At 43.8% G+C, this 6,786-nt stretch overlaps 1 long non-coding RNA gene across 1 annotated transcript; it reads right to left on the bottom strand.

Moving 5' to 3' along the window:
• Positions 1-1,796: 1,796 nt before the first annotated feature.
• Positions 1,797-5,449, bottom strand: LOC142498569 (uncharacterized). Its single transcript, XR_012802482.1, has 3 exons — positions 3,219-5,449; positions 2,885-3,026; positions 1,797-2,340 (listed from the first exon to the last, which is right to left on the bottom strand). It is a non-coding gene; the product is annotated as an uncharacterized LOC142498569 (long non-coding RNA).
• Positions 5,450-6,786: the final 1,337 nt, after the last annotated feature.

The raw sequence follows: 6,786 nt of genomic DNA, 5'->3' as shown, positions 1-6,786 counted from the left end.
CGTGAGTGCCGAAACGGAAAAAAAATTAAGAGCTACGCCTCCGCACGCCTGCGGACGCGTGCGCGAGCCCCTGCTAAAGCCGCTCACATTGCAGCTGCAGGGGCTCACTGACAAGCATCAGCGCGCCTCAGCACGGGTCAGCGCCTAAGCGCTGACCATGGACTCACCTTATAGGGTCTTGTTGATTAGTTTCATGATATGGAAAAAGGAGGAGTGTTGTTCTGGAGAGAAAATGGAGCACTCTTTGGTGGGATTATCCTTAAATTAAGGCGGATCGGGACATTTCTGGTCCAAAAGGTGGTGGCACATTGACAAGACAGTAGAGTGGGATGGACGGCAAGACCCGATTACCCTGGGTATGTTTGAAGTCATGATAAAAAGGACTAAAATGATCTGTGTCTGATTTTGAGTCTCGCTCATTGAATGCAGCCTTTTCATTGGCATTTTATTGTGATCTAAGGGTTAGTGAGCTGTTAGTGGCCTCTAAGTTAGGGACATGTGGTTTGAGAGGGGAGATGTCCTAGAAGGGAATGAAGCGTTTCGTTTCATGATTAGGTGGTCTAAGAAAGACCGAGTAGGGTTAAGTGGGAGACAGTGGCTGAGCTCAAGAGGAGTTCAATCTGCCGAGTTAGGGTAGCCAAGGAATTTGTGGAAGTTAGGAAACAAGAGACAGGTCCCTTTCAGGTGCATCAAGATGGGTCGGCCTTGTCCAAGTTTCAATTTTCGATTACTGAGGCATTGGGTAGAAGATTTAAATTTGGGTACAATAACAATGTTTGGTTAAAAGATCTTACGGAATGCAGTTGGGTATACGGTATTTTGGGATCAGGTTGGGATGTTTTGGATGGGTAAGTGGAACCTTATTTCAGTTACTCCCTCTTCTGTTGGGTAACGAATGTTCATTAGGCTTACCTAGTGTCCTGTTAGATGTTGGGGGTAAGGACCTGGAGTAATGGTGGAGGTCCAGTCATTGGTGATGAGGGTCATCAGTTGATGAGGTTCATGAGGAGAGACATAGTGCGCTGAGGTGGCATTTGGGGAAACCTTTGTTGTTGGATTGGAAATCTCTCACAAATTGGATTGGCATGGGGCTAGGAATGTTAGAGCCATTGTAATATCTTGGAAAAGGGTAAATAAAACTATAGTGGCATTTTGGAGGAAGAGCTAGGAGGCATTACTATACAGCATATGGATCTCAAATGGGTCTATTTTGGGGGAAAGGGATGCACCACTCTGAGATAGGCATTGACGTTTTCAATCTCCGCCTGCAAATTAGTCTTGAGAGAATTAGGGACGATGTGGCAGCTTTAAGGCTAGTTTAAGGGGGCTTAAATGTCCTTGCTGGTGTCAGGATGGTGTATGGGTCAGTGTGGGAACCTTGCTGGTTTGGATCTATTCCAGGGAGGTTGACGAACCTCTTAGGGTGTGATCATGGGGGAAGCTGTGCAATTCTAGGCTAATGCACCAATGCTCTCAAAGTACTGTAATGTGTATTTTGTAGTGTCACCGGGCTTGGGATGGCCAGTGGGGATTTGAGGTTTGAGTCGCATCCTATGAGATTTTTCTGTCAGTGGTCAGAGCAAGCTGGCAGGATCCCGGTGGAAGGTGTTTGATATTTGTATTACCTGCTGTTTGGTTAATAAAAGCTGTGGTAAAGATTAATGCAATTTACAATTTATACAGTATGCTCTGTTAAACAAAGTAATGGTCTACTTTTCAGTGACAAAAAGATCAGTATGTGTTGCTCTAACTGTATACAAAGACAACTAATCAAACCTAATTTTCTTTTTTTTTTTGACTTTGGTTAGCTATAACTTATTGAGCAATCGACATGGCACCATCATTCAAAATAAGTCTGTCCATTATATAACTGTTCAATAGAGCAAGTACTGTGTGTTTCAGAAGCCATACATATATGGATAATCAATGCACATATTAAGAAATGTGCTGTAGCTTGTACATCATGAGTGATGTCTCATACAATATATCCAGTTAAAGATATATCTAGTCCAGTAGAACACAGGAGTTTTCTTCCTGTCTTATCTTAGCCCCAAAAATTCCACAACAAGTCTCAGTTGCTTTTCAGAGGTAATACATATTAAATAAATAAAAGGTATAATTTAAGGAAATAAGTTCTTTTTGAACCGTAGAGAGCCTTTCCAGATTGGATTTTTAGTAATTTGGCTGCTCTTTCTTTAGATTCTAATTGATTTCCTTAACATCTCTTTAGCCTGGCAAATTGCCCGCCTAAGTACTTTGTCTGACCTTTAGGCCTCATGCCAGCTATCGATTCAGTATCTACAATAGCTATGTTGTATCTTCTCTTCCATCTTTGATAATCTGCCAACAAGAGAGACAGGAAGTCAATGGTTTGCAAATGTTCTATTAGCGTCGGTATATTAGTATTTTCTTTGGGGAGTAATGCAATTTATATTGTCAAAATATACGAAGCAGAAAAGTATTTTTCATTGTGAAAAACATTACTTGTACTTACTAATTTTAAATGTAATCAGAATTAATATCAAGTAGGTTTACATTAAAAGAAGTTGCATTTATGATTTTGTTCACTAATAAAAAAAAGAAAACTAAATGACAGTTATACTGTAGTTATTGTTTCAAATGTTGGTACATGGTTTGTGCAAACTATTAACAGTTTTAAGTGTAACCCTCCTTACCCAGTTCTAAAGGAAAGGAGGTCATCAGATTGACTATATTCATTAGCAATGCTCAGTCTCTTGGCCTTTGCGGGCTCCTGGGTAAGTGCAGGCTAGGCATGGATGCTTGAATATGACACGGATGGGCGCTGGGAACGTTTAGAAATGTAACGCTGTTTCCCCCACCCTCTGGAAGATTCTGCCATTACATGGTGTATAGTGCTGGCTACCTGTTGGCTCACAGGGTGCTGAGTGGTCCGCTGGTGGTAGTGGGGACGTCTGGACAGGCTTCTGGGGTACATTACTGGTCTTTATCTGTTTTGTTACAGCGCCTCCATCTGCTGTAGGCTCCAGTAGTGTGAGGGCAATCTCCTGCAGAAAATGGAGAAAAAGAATGGTGCAAATAGCGCTACAAGCAAAACAATATATATATTTATATATATATATATAAAGTGCAAACTAGTAATAAACACTCAGATATACCCAGCACTTACTAGGCAAGGCTGCCAGGGATAATTGACCCAAAACTAAGTCAAGAAGAAATACAACAAAAACAATACAAACCGGCGCATAAAAATGTCCAAAATCAGTCTGATAAAAGTCCAAGTGAAGAAAAAACTTCAAAGTTGCGCTTGAACTTCTGTGTTTCCAAAATTGGATGAGTCCACTGCCAATTGACTCGTGATATGTGGAATAAAGAAAGAAATAATAGTGTAATACCGTTGATCAAACAGACATGTAACACAAACACAGGACAAACACCACTTACAACAATAAACAGTAAAAAGCAAGGCTGAAAAAGAAGAGCTAATTTAATACAAATAAAATATATAATTGACAAATATAAACAATAAGCAGGCAACTGGTCCAATTCGTGTAAAACTGGAATCCTACTCACAAGAAGCTGTGAGTAAAATCACAGTGTATTGCAGTCTTAGGAACAGCTTGTCCTCCGGTGGTGTCTGGCTGCTTTCTCAAACACTCCCACGCTCTCCTGGATCCTAAAGTCCTTTGCCGGAGGTGTACCGGGGTCTTGCTTCTGCTGCTACACACACTGCGCACTACTGCGTCGCCTGCGACTGTTGCGGATGACGAACTCTTACACTCGGACCCTACGCGTTTTGTGTGCATGCGCACTACATCAGGGGTGACAATAGCACTTATCTCCTGCAGCATTACTGGTCTTTATCTGTTTTGTAACAGCGCCTCCATCTGCTGCAGGCTCCAGTAGTGTGAGGGCAATCTCCTGCAGAAGAACTTACTCCACTCCCCCCAGACAGATTGCACACACGGCAGGAGTATAATTAACTGGAACCTTTTATTGCTCTTCTGCATACACAGCATACAAACTGCATCTGCTTCAGCACAGTATAATACAGGTTCCCAACCTCAGGATGGTCATGGACATCCACCCTTGGCCAAGGGCACCAGATGCAATCCTTACTCTTCCCTGACTCCCTAATAGATCTAGAGTATGGTGTCACTTCTCACTCCCCCAAGGGGAGTGAAAAGTGGGTACCAATCCCAGCTACACCCCTGTGTGAGTACCTGTCTCTTTCAGGGAAAGAAACACGGACTAAATTTAGATTTGCAGTCTCTTAAGTACAGAGATGGAAGGTCCAAGGTCTGAGCCCGGATTGGGCAGAACACAGGCCTTAGCCCACCTCCTCCCATGTCACTCAAGAGAGCTGCTTACTGTGGGGAAAACACATGATCATTGGTCCTGACACTGCCTGCACTGTTACCAGGGCTTGCATGCCAGGAAGGGCAGACTGGTAGCCAAAACCAGGCATGGCTACATAAACAAAAAGGTGCTTTATTTGACAGCTGTCAATAAGGCTTTGCAGACACTGATATACTGGTTACTTGAAGGAAACTCGTAGCAAATAAATATAATTCTGGATGGACTTCATCCACCTTGTAGCTCTTACTCCTACACTGGGGAGGTACTTAGACTTGTTACCCATAGTAAGGCATAAATTGACAGTCTCTTGCATGGGATCGTAATGCTCCACCACCTGTCGAGTGGGCCCTCATGGCATACACGTTAGGCTCCTGATTTAGCAAGCAGCTACTGTGTAATGCATACTTTCTCCATACCTTTGATCAAGAATGCACAAGAAATCTGGTTGGGCGAGTCCACACATACTCTAGAGTTACTATGGCAACAACTCATTACCAAAAGCATGCTTCCTCCTTTTCAGTAGTGAGAAACATTAAGGGCCTTTACTACTGGCGCTTACTTAAAGGGCACGTTCCTAACTGAAAACAACAAACAGTGACAGCACAAACTTAGCTATACACACAAACCTATCTACAGGACTCACAATGAGGACCCAAGTTAGAACTCTGAAGAACCTGCTTCTAAAACATAGGGTGGAGCTATATATACCCTCTATACACCGTATAGTGATGTAAGAGTGTTTTCCCCACCCTCTGGGAGATTCTGCCATTACTCGATTTATGGTGTTGCATACCTGCTGGCTCACAGTAGATCTGAGTCTCCGCCGATGTTGTTTGGGAGAACAGGGCAGGTTCTTATCTCTGATGGTACAGCTCCTCTATCTGCTGTAGGCTCCAGATATATGAAGGCATACTTCTGCAGAATAATAACTTCATTCCCCCCAGAAAGATTGCACTCTAGGTCGGAGTATATAAACTGGAACTTCTTTATTCTCTGCTCAGCACAGTATAACATGGGCTCCTGCCCAGTACAGCTCGCACACAGGTCTGCAACCTTTGGATGGTCCCTGGACTTACACTCCAGGTCAAGGGCCCCTGAAGCAGTCCTTACTCTTACTCTAGCAAGACCAGGGGAACGGTATCACTCACTCTCCCCAAAGGGGAAGAGGAACAGAAGGTGCCAATGCACAGATACCTCTGTGTACCAGCCTCTCTCAAGAGGGGAGCGGCACTGAAACGATTTAGTAGTGCAGCCCCTTACACTGGCGACACACTTTATTCGAGCTCGGCTAGTCCCACGAATTCGGGTATACCCGGGTGTATTGAGGTTTGTGACTGTTTTCTGCCCGAGTGCATTGAGGTATTTTCCAGGCAGGGATTGAAGCATTTTATTCCCGCTGGCTGCAATACTGCACAGTATATATATATATATACTGCATTACAATTCATGAATTTATGCCATCTGGTAGACACGCGAAGCATTGCAGCCTATTAAATCCTAATCATTATCATTTAACAGATCAGCCGCCCGTCAGCCAGGCATGAACCCAGGCTGGGAAGGCAAACGCAACGGGGCTTGTCAGAGGTGAGGAGCGGCGCATTCCAGGTATCTGCCAGGTACAAACTGGGTATTTGCTCGAATAAAGTGTGTCGGTGCAGTAAGTACAAGGGAAGAAGGTACCAGGTCTGAGCCAGGATTGGGCAGAACACAGGCCTAGTCCCACCTCCTCTGTCACTCAAGGGAGCTGCTTCTGTGGGGAAAACCCAGGATTGCTCCTGTCACTGCCTGCACTGTTACCAGGGCTTGCATGATAGGGCAGGCAGACTGGTAGCCAAACCAGACATGGCTACAGTGATATCACGGGTCACAAGACATACTAGGGAGCGGCAATCCCTTCTGCATAGTCATCCTACATCACATAATGGGGAGGAGTGTAAATTCTGTGAGCCCACACAGTTAACCCATTAAGTCCAAAACCCCTATTGCAAGCTCAATATGTCAGATATATTGGTAGCATTGGGGTCATATATTCCAGTATATTGCAAATAAGTGACACTAAGAAAACAGTTATGACAACTGCGGGTAGTCCTTGCTATCCAACGTTTCACTTTACAACGAATGGCATATCCAACGCAACCCTATGGGCCGTTTTTCGATGCCGGAATGCGCTATCCAACGCTCACCGCCACTGATTAACATGGGACTCACTTTACAACGGTTTCACTATCCAACGCTACTTTCAGAACGGATTCCGTTGGATAACCGAGGACTGCCTGTACTTAATTAAATGTCAATTACTACTTATAATGTAAATTTGAAATTGGCAGCATTAAAAGTCACTGACTTAACATCAGGAGGTTTCAAGTTAACCCCTCGGTATCTAGACCACTGTCCAACTCCCAATAAAACACATACCCCAAAACAGTGGTAAAATGGCCACAGCATTTA

This window comes from Ascaphus truei, chromosome 7 (genome assembly GCF_040206685.1).
Source record: "Ascaphus truei isolate aAscTru1 chromosome 7, aAscTru1.hap1, whole genome shotgun sequence".
Lineage (NCBI taxonomy): Eukaryota > Metazoa > Chordata > Amphibia > Anura > Ascaphidae > Ascaphus > Ascaphus truei.
This window is presented reverse-complemented; position numbering and strand designations above follow the sequence as displayed.